At 41.0% G+C, this 16,740-nt stretch overlaps 1 non-coding gene across 1 annotated transcript; it reads left to right on the forward strand.

Moving 5' to 3' along the window:
• Positions 1–6,417: 6,417 nt before the first annotated feature.
• Positions 6,418–6,521, forward strand: LOC126025229 (U6 spliceosomal RNA). Its single transcript, XR_007501271.1, has one exon. It is a non-coding gene; the product is annotated as a U6 spliceosomal RNA (small nuclear RNA).
• Positions 6,522–16,740: the final 10,219 nt, after the last annotated feature.

The following is a 16,740-nucleotide window of genomic DNA, read 5'->3' on the forward strand; positions in this document are numbered from 1 at the left end:
TGGCGGGCCCGGAGAGATAGCACAGTGGCGTTTGCCTTGCAAGCAGCCGATCCAGGACCAAAGGTGGTTGGTTCAAATCCCGGTGTCCCATATGGTCCCCCGTGCCTGCAGGAGCTATTTCTGAGCAGACAGCCAGGAGTAACCCCTGAGCAACGCCAGGTGTGACCCAAAAACCAAAAAAAAAAAAGCTCCTGGCAGGCACAGGGGACCATATGGGACACCGGGGTTCGAACCAACCACCTTTGGTCCTGGATCGGCTGCTTGCAAGGCAAATGCCGCTGTGCTGTCTCTCCGGGCCCCGTACAGGCATCTTTTTACAGCATGGAAAAGATGCCTAGAGTGAGAGCAGGGAGCATGCAGCCCCTGAATTTCTCTCTTGCTATCTCCTCAGGGCTCCCAGGCACACAATTCAAGGACAGTTTTACCCTCCAATGTGTCCTCAAACATTGCTGATTAGACAGGATGTAGAACCTGAAAATTGCTACAAGATACCTAATTACTTCTTCATTTCAAAGGCAGCTTTTCCTGCCGAGCAATAGCACAGTGGTAGGGCGTTTGCCTTGCACTTGGCCAGCACAGGACGGACCTGGTTCAATTCCCGGCATCCCATATGGTCCCTGGAGTCTGACAGGAGAGATTTCTGAGCAGAGAGTCAGGAGTAACCCCTGAGTGCCAACCCAAAACAAACAAATCAAAGGCAGATTTTTAAGTGTAGTCAGAGTACTTTATGTGAACACATTAAATGAATTCATTTTGGGGAGGGGACACCCAAGCAATGCTAGGGGCCTACCACCACTCTCAGAGAAGCTGTAAAAACAGCCTGAGGGCTCCCTGCGAGAGCCTAGTATGCTGTAATGCTCTGGCCCAGCTTGCTGAGGGCTAATCGGGAAAAATAAGTGACGCAGGTTGGAGAGGAAAACAGCCAGGGATTAAACTCAAGTACTGAGATCTTTCTCTCCCAGGCCCTCAAGTGAGTTTTTTATTTTTTTATTTTTTCCTTTATAATGAGTGTCTGATTGTGGTTAAATTCTGCTCCCCTCAGATGGCTGCATGATTTCCATTTTTATCTTTATTAGCCTAACGATATGAAATCTAAACTTGTTAGTACTGCGATCAATATTTTCCATTATGTTTCTCTTCATTTTAATACAAATAAGAAATATTCAAATAAATATGTATTTATTTTTGATACTCAAATATTTGAATAAAATATACAAATAATTGCACAATCTCATTGGCGACGGTAACAACTGCTGAACTGAACTGAATTGAAACTCTCGACCATATCACTTTCATACAATATTTCTAAAAGGTCAGTCACTAATTTATACACACAAATTTTGACTGAAGGGAAAGTGAATAAGGCATGACTGTGAGAAGGTAGGTGGCAAAATGGAAAGACCCATCTAAGCTGACATTTTTGCAATTCTTGACTATTCAGTGGTTTAGAAGCTTGTTTTTAAAATGTTCTGAATAGATTTATTAGACAGACTAGCAAGTCTACTGTTTCCAGGGAAACAATGAGAGACAGTGTACCAAGCAAAGAATTCCAAATGTCCACTTAAACTAGGGGTCATTTGAACAAGCAGTTTCAGAAACCTGGATGCCTTCTTAGAGCCATCACTCCACTTTTAAGTGTCTGGGAGATTTCTTCAAATGAATGTTTCTGCTTTCCCTGATTTTCCAAGAGAAAATGCATGCATGCAGGTGCGCACACACACACACACACACACATCTCTTTCTCTCTTTTCCCCTTTGGGCCGCATGGAGCCCAAAGGGAAGATGGCTAACAGGAGATAAGATGCAGGGCTAGCAAAATATAGCTGTGCTTAAAAGGTTGACATAGGCCACACACCTGTGGTGGCAAGGGCATGAATAAAGATGATTCTTCCTGATGGCTGCGTGTGAGTGAATAATTTCACCTGGGCCTGGAACTCGCCGGCTGCATGGAGGTTGCAGAGCCACGTGGGCTGGATGGCATCCTTCACCATCCAGCCCCATCGTTATTTATTTAACACAACAGTCTTTCTTTTTTATTCTGATTTTTGTAGGATTGAAGAGAGATCATCAAAGGTTTATTTCAACATCGCTTTACATAGGCATAATTAGGCTTATTATTTTCAAAGCCAACCAGGTATTGCCCCATTTCCATAATTCTATAATGCTTCTTAAAAGCATCTAGAAATCAGGGCTCTTGGAGACAAAGATGGAACACATTCAAATACTGAAAGACAGATCTTTAGCTTTAATCAGATGCTTTTGTGAAGGAAGAAAAAAAAAACTCAGTAGAAAACACATAATAGAATGCTAGGATGATTTTATTCATTGATTCAATAAATTTTGAGTGCCTATGAAGTAATATGCCTGTTGCAATGGGAGTACAACATGTTTAAACCATGGGCACCTTTCTGAATGTTTGATTTCACTAGGGCAACTAGGAATACACACCCCAAAAGTTACACAATAATACAGCTTGTGAGTAATGCATGAAATGCTACAAAGAACGTCCTTTTATAGTTTCAGTTAATAAAACTCTTAGTGTTTCATAGGGCCTTATCAGACTTCATGGTCCTCCATTTTCAATAAATTAGATCTCAAAAGCTTTTGTTCGCTTGGCTTTTTATAGCTGCCTTATCAGTTTGCCAATTTGTTTGTCTGTTTTTGGGCCACAACCGGTAACACTCAAAAGTTACTCCTGGCTATGAGCTCAAAAATCACTCCTGGCTTGGGATTGAACCCAGGTCCGTCCTGGATCAGCTGTGTGCAAGGCAAACACCCTACCGCTGCACTATAGTTCCAGTCCCCAGTTTTGCCAATTTGGGATCAGGGTTGATATCTGATTCTTACCTTGCTCACTTGGGGCACTAGGTGTAGCTGGAGAGTTATGCTCTTTGCAGTGTTTTACTCTTTCCTGTGATGTCTCACAGTATCTCTTCCAGCTGTTATTTACTCTCTTAGAGCCTGGCCTCCTTTGCTACAGGAATCAATATCTGGATTGATTCCACCTTTCATTCTTCCAATCTGAGATTTTTCTGACCTTCACTTTTTCTTTGCAAAATAGTTTTTTCACCCTTTTTCTCACTAGTTTTTGCCCCCTCCCCTTCTTCCAGAATTTGACCTAAACATGGTTTTTCCCTATTGAATCTGTAATTTTCTTTTGTCCCCTTCTTCCACATCCCCAATATGTTTGCCGTTGTGTGGCAATGACCAGGTATCATACTTTAGGTTGTGGTGTTGACATGCTCAGGCATGGCTGTCACTGAGGTAAGTGTTCCTTTAGTTTTGACTCACATACATGGTCATTGGGGACTACACTTTTAATTGAGGGACCCAGGTTTACTGTTTGCTTAATAACCCTGGGGATTACTATAACACTTACATGTGCTTTTCAGGATCAAAGTTCCAGGCTGTGGCATTTGCACATCTTTTAGTTATGTTGCTTACCAGGGCATGCACCCCTTTGTAATGTTCACACATGTCTGGCTGATGTGACTGGAAATGGTATAGTGCCAGAGATGACTGAGGCCATAGCTGCTAGGTTCAAACAGAAGAGTGGCCAAGAATTGCCCCTGACACATATGGCAACTGTGGGGATTTGAACATTTACCCATACATTTTCTTCCTAAACACCACAACCACCACCACCATCACAACCTCCCATTCCTCCTCCTCCTCCTCCTCCTCCTCCTCCTCCTCCTCCTCCTCCTCCTCCTCTTCTTCTTCTTCTTCTTCTTCTTCTTCTTCTTCTTCTTCTTCTTCCTTCCTTCCTTCCTTCCTTCCTCTTCTTCTTCCTTCTTTCTTCATCTTCATCTTCTCCCTTCTTTCTTCATCTTCATCTTCTTCCTTCTTCTTCCTCTTCACCATCTTCTTTCTTCTTTCTTCTTCTTTGTTCCTGGAAGGCTTGGGGGATCATATGGGATCTTTGGCATTCAACCCAGATTGGCAGTATGCAAAGCAAATGCCCTATTTACTGTGCTATACCCATAGACACTTGTTCTTTTTTTTTTTTTTTTTTTTTTGGTTTTTGGTTTTTGGTTTTTGGGCCACACCCGGCAGTGCTCAGGGCTGTCCGCTCAGAAATAGCTCCTGGCAGGCACAAGGGACCATATGGGACACCGGGATTTGAACCAACCACCTTAGGTCCTGGATCAGCTGCTTGCAAGGCAAACACCGCTGTGCTATCTCTCCAGGCCCAGACACTTGTTCTTTAGAAAAAGTTTTATTTATAACATCATGGTTTACCAAGTTGCTCATAATATAGTTGTTTCAAGCATTACATGTTCCAACACCATTCCTGACACCAGGGTGACCCTCACTCCATTAATGTTTCCAGTTTCTCACCCATCATCATATATTTGTTATAGCACAAAGGCAAGTAAAATTAACAAAATTTAGATCAAAAAAGCCAATTTGTGATAATTGTTATATCTTACAATGGTGTTACTGAAGTCATTGTTTGATAATTTACTGGCTTGGTTGGTATTAGTTGAGTCTTCTGTGTTATGTTTTTCATTCATTGAGCCTGGTGCCCTTTCACACAACCTTCTCATCAGATTTGCTATGATCATATTGAGTTGACAGTCCTATGAAATTTGGAGGTGGCCTTGAGGTCCAGGAGCTATGAAGTTGGAATGATTTGATGTATTTGATGAGGTTCAGTTGTGTAGCTGGGCTGTTTCTATGTTGGAGAGTCTTGGGTGCGGCTGTGGGCTGCTGTGTCTTCAGGCAGAGAAGGTCCCAGAGTTGTCGGTCCAGAGCAAACCACATGGGAAGATTCAGTAGCAGCATGTTTTGTTTTTGGTTTTGACATTAGTTGTGGAGCTGGGCCATTTCTCTTCTGGCAAGATCAAGACCTGTGTCTTGTCCATTGCAGAATTCTCCTATTCATAAGCTGCGTTTCTTAGCCTCTATTGGTTTTTACTCCTAATCCACAAATTAGATTTGTGGGTGGAGGGGGTTAACATCCAGTTTGGGGGTTAGTTAGGGTTTACTTGTGGCTTTTCACTCAGGAATTACTACTGGCAGGGCTGAAGATTGAACCTGGATTAGCTGTATGCAAAGCAAGTACTTTACCAACTGTACCGTCTCTAGCCCCACAAACAGGATGAAGAATCTCTTAAGAGTCTAAAGTTATAGAAGCTTGTATGAGGCTTTAGATTTTGCTAAGAACCAAAAAACTCACTACTAATTAAAAACAACAACAACAACAAAACACCCATGTACAATAAACCTAGAAGAAATGGGTAAGTTTTCAGAATCCTACATCCTCTCAAGATTTAATTATGAGGGGGCCGGAGAGATAGCACAGTGGTAAGGCATTTGCCTTAGACGCAGAAGGACGGTGGTTCAAATCCGGCATCTCATATGGTCCCCCGAGCCTGCCAGGAGCGATTTCTGAGCATAGAGCCAGGAGGAACCCCTGAGCGCTGCCGAGTGTGATCTCCCCACAAAAAAATTATGAGGACATAGAAAACTCAAGTAGACCATCTCCTCAAGTTCTTCCAGAAGTTAAAGTTACAGGTATTCAGGAGAATTTTCATCTGATTAGTATTATCTTGATACTCAAAGCAGAGACCTTTGAGAAAGAAAGTTACAAATCAATATCCCTGATGAATATAAATGGAAGATCTTCAATGAAAACATGAACTAAATTCAACAAGATGTTAAAAGGATCATATATAAGCATCAAATGAGATTTATCTCAGGGATGCAATAATAATTCAATATATGTAAATTTAAGATACTACATTAGGGGCTGAGCAATAGCGCAGTGAGTAGAGCATTTCCCTTGCATGTGGATGACCCTTGTTAGATCCTTGGCATCCCATATGGTTCCCCAAGCCTGCCAGGAGTAATTTCTGAGTGCAGAGCCAGGAGTAACCAGAGTACTCCTGGATATAGCCCCAAAACAAGAAAACAAGTTAAGAAAACAAGTCTGGGGCAGGAGAGATAGCATGGAGGTAAGGCGTTTGCCTTGTATGCAGAAGGTCATTGGTTTGAATCCTGGCATCCCATGTGGTCCCCCAAGCCTGCCAGGAGTGATTTCTGAGCATGGAGCCAGGAGTAACCCCTGAGCACTGCCGGGTGTGACCAAAAAAAACAAAGAAAAAAAAAAAAAACAAGTCTGTCGACTGAGAGCCCTCACTGTCCTGCAAATACAGTATTTATTGTTTATAATCAGTAAACACAGGAAGAAGGGCAAACATTAATAGACATGTCTATCTATGCTGATCTAAGCAAATTGGGCTTTTACATATGAAAGGGATCTAGGGCAGCTGATGCAAAAGTCTATGGAATGTCTTCTCTGAGAGTTGTGGCAGATAAAGAGTGAACACAGGACCCCCACCAAGAAGGGTTCCCTAATGATGCCAACATTCTAGTAATAGGTAATAAAGGTCTATAAATTAGTAACTGGTAGTGCTTGCTTCAGCAGCACATATACTAAAATTGGAATGATACAGAGATTAGCATGACCCCTGTGCAAGGATGACACGCAAATTCATGAAGTTTCCATATTTAAAAAAACAAACTAGTAACTGGTAATAAAGGTCCATAAATCACCTTTTCTGCCCCTGCCTTCAGACTATCATCTTTCTAACTAAATGTATTTATTTCTTGGATGCCTGCATATCTGACATTTCTTTCTTTTGTGTCCTGTTTCTGGACCACACCTGTTTCTTCTTAGGGTTTACTTCTGGCTCTACACTCAGTGATTGTTCCTGGTAGAACTTAGAAGAACATATGTGGTGCTGGGGATTGAACCCTGATCTGCCAGATGCAAGGCAAGTGCCTTACCTGCAATAATAGCTTTTCCAACTTCTTGCACAAAAAAAAAATTTTTTTGGTTCACACCTGGCAGCACTTAGGAGTTACTCATGACTCTGCACTCAGAGGTCGCTCCTAGCAGGTTCAGGGGACCATATGAGATGCCAGGAATTGAGCAGGGTCCATCCTGTGTTGGCTGCGCACAAGGTAAATGCCTTACTATGTGCTATCGCTCCAGCCCCTCACACAAAATTTTTAATGGGAAAACTGAAAGCTTTTCTCCCAAGAACAGGCACAAAACAAAGATGACCACTCATCAAGAAAGAAGTATTAAAGAGATTCAAACTGGAAAAAATAAAATCAAACTACCAGTCTTCACAGCAAGAAAGAAGTATTGAAGAGATTCAAACTGGAAAAAATAAAATTAAACTACCAGTCTTCACAGGTGACATGACATGAAATAAAACCCCTAAAGATCACCCTATCAACGTACAAATTAAAGTGTCAGATTGCAAAATCAGTACACAGAAATATGTTGCATCTTTATATACGAACAATTAAAAATATTGATCCAGCTGGAGGCCAGCTCTTGCCAGGTATGGGGTTTGGGGAGGCGCCATGCTGGAGGCCTTCTCTCTAGCTTGGGGGGTTCTGGGAGGCTTGGCAGGCCCCCAGTCGTCCCCCTCATTCTTCTCTGGACTCCAGGCAAATGTGTTACTGCTGTGCTTTGGCTCCAGCCCCCCATATAGATTTCTGATCCCTGATGGAAGTGATCTCTGAGTACAGAGTTAGAAGTAAGTCTGAGGACTTCTAGGCATAGCACAAAAACAAAAACAAAAAATGAGGAAAACAAGAATTCATTGTGGGGCTGGGCGGTGGTGCTAAAGGTAAGGTGCCTGCCTTGCCTGCGCTAGCCTTGGACGGACCGAGGTTCGATCCCCCGGTGTCCCATATGGTCCCCCAAGCCAGGAGCAACTTCTGAGCACATAGCCAGGAGTAACCCCTGAGCGTTACCGGGTGTGGCCCAAAAACCAAAAAAAAAAAAAAAAAAAAAAGAATTCATTGTAATAATGAACTCAGAGAAATCTTCAATGATGCCATTAGTGAAGAAAAAAAGCAAAAACAAATAGGACTACATCATAATTAGTTTATGAACCATGAAAGAAGGAATGGCTAAAAGACTCCTACTGAAGAGAAAATATTCACATATCATATACTCAATAATGGGATAACATCCAAGATATATGATGCAGTCACAAATTTAACAAAAACAACAAAATAACCCCTTCAATAAATGGGGAATAGAAGGAAGAAGAAGAGAAAGAAATATATAGGGTAATCTTACTATTATGTGGGTTATAAAGAAACAAAGCAAGGTAATAGACAATTAAAACAAATCCTGAGATTCTGCCTATAGAACTGAGTCAACCATGCATAGATAGTGCCGGGAAGCAGGGGGGTAAAGAAGGGACTGGGGGACAGTGTTGAAGGAATATTGGCATTATAGATACATATGGTGAGATACATAAGTTGCAATAACATTGAAAACCTAAAACATCAATATTAATATTATTATTAGTATAATGATACTTCAAAAATAATCCTATAATCATTACTCTAGAACTAATTACTAATTTTTCATAATAAATTATCTTAACATTTAGCAGCCTGAAACAACACTAATATGTTCATAATATCTGGGGCTTGTGGGTAAGACATTTGCCTTGCAAGCAGCTGATCTGAGTTTAATCTAGACACCACAGTAGTCCACTAAACTCTACAAGGAGTGATCCCTGAGCACAGAGCCAGGAGTAAACCTGAGCACTGCTGGTATGACAACAAAGCAAACAAACAAAAACTAAGTTAGTTTATAGTCTTTCTGAATCAATAGTTTTATGGGGGGCACATGGTGATACTCAGTGGTTACTCCTGGCTATGCACTCAGAAATCGCTCCTGGCTTGGGGGACCATATGGGATGCTGGGGATCAAAACCAGGTCTGTCCAGGGTTAGCTAGCTGCATGTAAGGCAAATGCCCTACAGATGTGCTATAGCCTGGCCCCACTGAATCAATAATTAAAGATTAGCTTAGGGCCATGAGAGATAGCACAGCGGCGTTTGCCTTGCAAGCAGCCGATCCAGGACCAAAGGTGGTTGGTTTGAATCCCGGTGTCCCATATGGTCCCCCCTGCCTGCCAGGAGCTATTTCTGAGCACTGCTGGGTGTGGCCCAAAAACCAAAAAAAAAAAAAAAAAAAAAAAAGATTAGCTTAATTGGTGGTGGTTCTGGTCTGCATATCTTTTTTTTTTTTTTTTTTTTTTTTTTTGGTTTTTGGGTTACACCCGTTTGACGCTCAGGGGTTACTCCTGGCTAGGCGCTCAGAATTAGTCAAGAAGGCTTTTTTGTTGTTGTTGTTGTTGTTGTTGTTTTATTTTTTGTTTGTTTTTGTTTTTGGGTCACCCTCGGCAGCGTTCAGAGGCTACTTCTGGCTCTAAGCTCAGAAATCGCCTGTGGCAGGCTCAGGGGACCATATGGGATGCCGGGGTTTGAACCACCATCCTTCTTCATCTTAGGCAAACGCCTTACCTCCATGCTATCTTTCTGGCACCAGTCAAGAAGGCTTGATTGGGACAGCTGAATACACTTTTCAGGATGAGTGGGAGTTCAGTCTCTCCTGTGACTTCCTCCAAAGCAAGAGATCTGGGCAAACAAGTGGGTGGAAGCCTCAGTGTGGGGAACTATTGGAACCTAGAACAAAGGACACCTCAGAAATCCCTGACCTTGTCACCCACGTGACCAAAGGCGGCCATGCCCTGAGGACAAAGGAAATAGACAAATACTAAAGTAAATTTAAAGCAGCCCAATACATCCAGCCAGAAAGAAAAATATAGAGCAACTTGCCTTTGTGTTAGCAAAAGATTATTATGATTACAGCTGATGTTTTATTTATGCTTGCTGAGTAAAATTTATAAGACCCTGTTTGGATCTTGTGCTTTCAGTATAAATTCTTTTAGTATAAACATGTGCTCAGGTCTACCTTTTTACCCCTCCCTATTACCTGCCCCCAGCTTATGCTAATGAGTGCTTGCAATTGTAATTGGTGGAAAAACTGTAACACCTCTATGACATATTTTGCCTTTAAAAGCTGATCTCCCCGGGCAATAAACCCTTTTTGAACAGCATGTGTTGTCTTGAGGACTTTTCTTACTAACTTCTCAAAGTTTTCTTCACAGATCGAACCTGCTCGAGTAAACTCACGAATTACTAGCGACCTTCATTCCCACACCCCCGTGGGTCGGGGGTCCCCCACCGAAGGTTGCACCTCAGTAGGTCTTCTAATCCTGCCTTAGAAGTAGTCCCCATCACCTGCTCCCTGCCATATTTGCTAGAAGAGAGCCACTAAATCTAGCTCATGCTCGAAGGAAGAGAATTAGTCTCCACCCCTTAAAGAAATTGTAAAATAAAATTGCGGACATATTTTTAAACCTATCACATCTGTGGGCCGTATACCCACAAGCAATAGGGAGTTTGCCTTGCTCACAACAGGGCCAACTATGATCCCGGACCTCTCATATGGTTTCCCCCCAATCTGCCAGGAGTAATTTTTGAATGCAGAGCTAGGAGTAATCCCTTAGCACTCTCAAATACAGCATGTTCCTCAAAAAAAGAACAAAACAAACAAAAATCCTACCACACCTCTAACATAAACCATTTTTACAAATCTGCTGTTTCAAGATACTTACCGCTCTTACTTCTGTCAATAAAGAAATAAGAACACTCTCTGTAAAAACCAAAACAACAATAAGGATCTAATTCATTTGATTACTTTCATTTGCTTACTTTCTCATCATCCAACGTCCTTCAACCCACTGAACATCTCATTTCACCTCTGAGTCTGCTGGTTTTCCTCACCAGGAAGGCCCTTTTCTCAATTTTTCATTGTTTAAGCTCATTACAAATGTCATTTTATCCAAGATGTTCTTTATATTCCCAACTGGAAACATTCCCTCTCTCCTTTGCACAATCAGAGGTTATTGTTATTTTTAGTGGAGTAGTCCCACTTACACCAGTTCTGTACTGGGTAATGCTTTGCTTTCAGAACTGCAATTGTACTCACTTAGTATTTTAGTTTGTTGCTATTGCTGTTATTATTTTGTTATGTTTTTGGACCCCATCCAGCAATGATCAAGAGTTACTCCTGGTTCTGCATTCAGGAATCACTCCTTGTAGGGTGCTTGGAGATCCATATGGGATGCCGGGGTTCAAATCCAGATCAGCTTCGTGCAAGACAAGCATCTTACCTGCTGTACTGTCTCTCCATCCCTCTCAGAACAAATATATTTACCTGAATCAACAATATTTAACTCATCACAATGCATTAAAGTTCCCATAATCTTCAACTATTTATTTAATATATTGAACTAAGCAAAATTACAGAATGGACTCTGCTAAAGAGTACAGTCTTCTGTTATTTGAACAATTTTAATGGAGTGACTCAAATCATAATTATTCTCCAAAAAGGTTTGCTTCTGTGCTATGTTTGCATTTAGTAAATTTACAGTTCTTGGTCAACATGAAATTTCCATGGAAACAGATTATACACGCTGAAGAAGAAAAAGAATTGAATTATGTGTGAGCTGCATTTGATCATCTCCATGGAGCTTTTTTACTAAATATTTGAATGTATAAGAAAACCATAACTTGGGCCCAGAGAGATAGGTGTTTGCCTTGCAAGCAGCTGATCCAGGACCCAAGGTGGTTGGTTCGAATCCTGGTGTCCCATATGGTCCCCCGTGCCTGCCAGGAGCTATTTCTGAGCAGACAGCCAGGAGTAACCCCTGATCACCGCCTGGTGTGGTCCAAAAACTAGACAAAAAAAAAAAAAAACACCATAATTTGGGGCCGGTGAAGTGGCGCTAGAGGTAAGGTGTCTGCTTTGTAAGCGCTAGCCAAGGAAGGACCGTGGCTCGATCCCCCGGCATCCCATATAGTCCCCCGAAGCCAGGGGCAATTTCTGAGTGCTTAGCCAGGAGTAACTCCTGAGCATCAAACGGGTGTGGCCCGAAAAACCAAAAAAAAAAAAAGAAAAAGAAAATCATAATTTAAAAAATTACCTAAACAAAATATTCAATATCTGTTAAAATGATAATATATGTTTCTAGTTTTTAATATTTTGAATTAATGTATGGAGATAATAAAAGGGATTTGAATATAAAGTGTAATAAGATCAGTAAACAAAATACTCCTTCCTGGTGCAGAAATGGGAAAGAAATTAAGTGCTCAGCATGGAAAAGTTATTACTGGTGTTGATTTATAGATGAAATAGTTTCTTTGAATGTCCCTCTATATGCAAAAAACTTATGGTCTAAATTTATGGACTAGCAATGATCTATCTAACAATTGTTCCAAATATTACTAATAAAATAGGAACATTTTATTTAAAATTTATATAGAAACCAAAAAAAAATGTTTTCCTCTCACTAAACTAAATCCTTAAAATTTGATAAATGCATTCTTTATCCAAATAAAGAATTACCCAGTGACTTAAAATTATTATAACTACTCTATCTGAAAGATTATTTTTATAATTTCTTTTAAAATATTTATCTTTGTAAATAAAATTATTAAACTTTTTCTTTTTTATTTTATTTTCTTTTTATTATTTTGAATTTGAATTTGTCTTTATTGGGGATTTAGGGAAACAGAGTTTAGATTACTCAGGGAAGTCTTTTAGTCTTCCTGAAATTGTTTTTGTGATTCTTTTTTTTTTTTTTTTTTTTTGGTTTTTGGGTCACACCCGGCAGCGCTCAGGGGTTCCTCCAGGCTCTATGCTCAGAAATCACTCCTGGCAAGCTCAAGGGACCATATGGGATGCCGGATTGAAACCACCAACCTTCTGCATGCAAGACAAACGCCTTACCTCCATGCTATTTCTCCAGCTCCATGATTCTTTTTCTTTTTCTTGGCATTGCCACTACTCTTATTATTGCAACCAGCTTCTTCAGGGCTACTGAGAGGCTCCTCCTTGATGGAGAATTTCTGCTTCTCTTTTCTTGGACACCTTGTTTTTGGCTTTTTCCAGATAACTAGCTGGTGACCTCTTTCTCTTGTGAAGACTTACAATGACAGTGGTCTTTTCAAGATCATCACTGTGAATTTGCTCTTCCTTGGTAAATGCCTTTTTCTTCTTGGGTTTGGAGGAGATAGAGGGTTTTTCATCGATCCCATTTTCTGAGGCACCTTCAGTTTCTTTTTTTTTCTTTTTGGGGGGAGACCTTTCACATGGCTCCTCTCACACCTCAGGTGTAGTGGTCTCTAGGGTGCTGTTTTCTGAAAAGGCAAGGGCAGCTGCGGCCAAGCGTTTCTTTTCCTTCATCAAGAGTTTCTTCTCTTCCTTCTCAAACTTCCTGGCAATCTAAGCAGCCACTTCCTCTACCTGACCATGACCTCTTTCATGACAACCAGAACCTTCCGTTGAATCACTCCTGAATTGTAGAAGGATAGCCACTCCTCAACTTGCTCTCAAAATTTCTCACCAAACACACTTGTGAGCACCTCAGAGAAGCAATCGATTTGTTTGGCAATACTGCATTTGTTTGCCAGGTATTGGGAGAGGACTTTGTTCTTGGCAGCTGCTAGACCAATGAAAGTAGAGTGGAAATGAATCCATGTTTTGGGGTGTTGCCCCTTGTCTCCAAGGCTCTGAGAGAAGAATATTCTGCAGAGACTTTAGATCATAAATTCCAATACAATTATCCCCCCAGGTAGGCCTCAGGCAAGGTTGTGGCCGGGCACCTCCTGACAAACCACAGTTCCCAGAGGCAGATGGAAGGCACCCAAAGTTTCTAACCGGAAAATATGCTGAGCCCTGAGGATATTTTAGTTTTAGGTGATATTTGGTAATGTTCAGGGATTATTCCTGGCTTTGCACTCATGAATCACTCCTGGCAGTGCTCAGGGGACCATATGGGACACTGGGGATTAAACCCAGGTCACCTGTGTGCAAGGTAAACACCATACTTCTATAGTCCAGCCCCTAGACCTTTTTAAATACCTCAAAACAACTAAAGAGTTATGAGAAGAAAGAATTGTCCTAATTATCTTCCAAGCATGGTCTGATCTACTCTGATGGGGGAAAAAAAAGAGAAAGAAAGAAAGAAGAAAGAAAGAAAGAAAGAAAGAAAGAAAGAAAGAAAGAAAGAAAGAAAGAAAGAAAGAAAGAAAGAAAGAAAGAAAGAAAGAAAGAAAGAAAGAAAGAAAGAAAGAAAGAAAGAAAGAAAGAAAGAAAGAAAGAAGAAAGAAAGAAAGAAAGAAAGAAAGAAAGAAAGAAAGAAAGAAAGAAAGAAAGAAAGGAAGGAAGGAAGGAAGGAAGGAAGGAAGGAAGGAAGGAAGGAAGGAAGGAAGGAAGAAAGAAAGAAAGAAAGAAAGAAAGAAAGAAAGAAAGAAAGAAAGAAAGAAAGAAAGAAAGAAAGAAAGAAAGAAAGAAAGAAAGAAAGAAAGAAAGAAAGAAAGAAAGAAAGAAAGAAAGAAAGAAAGAAAGAAAGAAAGAAAGAAAGAAAGAAAGAGAAAAAGAAAGTCAGAAGGAGGCAGGACATGGCTTCTCACAAATTTTTTTGTTGTTGTTTTGGTTTTTGGGTCCACCCAGCAGCACTCAGGGGTTACTCCTGATTCTCTGCTCCTGGCAGGCTCGGGGACCATACGGGATGCCAGGATTTGAAACACCATCCTTCTGCATGAAAGACAAACACCTTACGTCCATGCTATCTCTCCGGCCCCCTGGTTGACACTTCTAAATCAACTTAGGGTCCATTCACACCAGTGAAAGTAACAGACTGCTATGCTGGAGACATTTTCTCCATTTATGCTCGGAGGTGTAGAGCTTTCTCTGCTCTAGTGACAGGAATTCCCAAAGGTTCTTTCTTAGATCCTGGGAATGAACTGAACGGGACATATTTCTGAGCAGTGACTTGAAGATGTTTTTTATTATGTTGAAGAAAGTTCTTTCTATCCCTAGTTTGTTGAGGGCTTTTTAAATTTTTTTAATCATTTTGGTTTTTTAATCATGAATTTTAAAAAAATTCTTTTCTATATATCGATTAATGTAATCATGCAGTTTTTCCATAACTCGTTCCAAGAAGTAGTAACTTATGTATCTTTCTCAAGATGTTTTTGAGTCCACACCCTCTCCAATAACAGAACCTTGTGCTTGGGATGACCTCAGGCTCTAGGTGGAGCCAAAAATCCTGCAGTTACTGGATGATCCTTTTACGAAGTAACAGAGCAGCCTGGTCTCTAAACAGCCGTACTTCACTTAGAAACCAAATACTGAAAATGCCAATCAGATGGATCCAAAATAACCATTTAACAAGGGAAGAATATGCCTGGCAGTGCTTAGGGGTTCACTCCTGGGGGTGCTCAGTCATTTGTGGTATCAGAGATTGAGTTATGGTAAATTGTCTGAAAAGTGAAAACCCTAACTTCTACTATCTTCCCCGCCTTCTTTTCCCATATGGTCTTACCATCTAAACTCAGAAAAAGCCTCCAACTCCAAGATTAGATGCAGATTTGAGACTTACCTCTGTGTCCTTGCTGGTCAAATGTGAAACAGAACCATTTCTTTTCTCAAAGTTGGTATTTTGATCATTGAATTCTTTTTTTTTTTTTTTTTGGTTTTTGGGCCACACCCGGTAACGCTCAGGGGTTACTCCTGGCTATGTGCTCAGAAATCGCCCCTGGCTTGGGGGGACCATATGGGACGCCGGGGGATCGAACCGTGGTCCTTCCTTGGCTAGCGCTTGCAAGGCAGACACCTTACCTCCAGCGCCACCTACCCGGCCCCTGATCATTGAATTCTAAGTGCATCCAGCAATGTTCCCTACTTGTAATTAATTATTAGCTATGAGAACAATAGTCCATTCCATCTAAGTTGCTATGTTTAGATTTATAGTGTTGTTTATATTATTCTCTTAATAGCCTTTTATTCTGTAGTGATAACTCAACCCCTCTTCCAGTTTAGATATAGGTAATTTTGTCTTGTTGTTGTTGTTGTTGTTGTTGTTAGCATATAGAAAGAAAAAGAAAGGCTAGGGCTGTCAAAGACAAGGTATTTGTATTGGGCGTATATGCCCAGAGCCCAACAGGAAAGCCCTGTCCCCCCATAAGTCATCCTACCATGCATCTCTTCCATTCGATGGTTCTTCCAGTTAGCCTTTTTAAATAAGCACATAAATAAATGTGCCCCTACATTCTGAGTGCCCTAGAAAATTCTCACACCTGAGGGAAAGTCCTGGAAACCCTCATTTATATCTGTTCACAGGTATAGGCACAGGCACAGAGAACTTTGGTTTGCAATTGGTACATAACATTGGAGTAGTCTTTTCAAAACCAGAGCTCTGAAGAGAAACAGAATAGGATACACCTAACATATATCTCTATCTATGAGAGCAGATTTATTACAGGACTAAATTTACAGGATCATGGAAGCCTAGAAGTCCCAGTCTCCCCTCCACAGGAAAAGTGGTGATGAAATACAGTCTAAGTCTAAGTCCTGAAAACCTGAGTTAATGGAGTCTAGCACACAAATATTCAAATTCCTGACTATTAGAAGCACCAATGTGTGAAGGGAGGATATGGGGGAAGATAATGATGATGATGATGATGATGATGATGATTGATGATGAGAGAGAGATTAGTTTCATGAGGGACAATTATGGTGAGGTTTACATTTTCCCTTATTCAACTATGTATAATCCTTTCTAAAAACATTCTCACAAACATACCCAGAAATAATGCTTTTAAGCTTTTCAGGTATTCCTTAGGTCAAGTTAACACATAAAAGTAACTTTCAGGGGCTGGCGAAGTGGCACTAGAGGTAAGGTGTCTGCCTTGCAAGCGCTAGCCAAGGAAGGACTGTGGTTCGATCCCCCCCCCCCCCGTGTCCCTTATGGTCCCCCCCAAGCCAGGAGCAATTTCTGAG

This window comes from Suncus etruscus, chromosome 12, assembly GCF_024139225.1.
Source record: "Suncus etruscus isolate mSunEtr1 chromosome 12, mSunEtr1.pri.cur, whole genome shotgun sequence".
Taxonomy (NCBI): Eukaryota; Metazoa; Chordata; class Mammalia; order Eulipotyphla; family Soricidae; genus Suncus; species Suncus etruscus.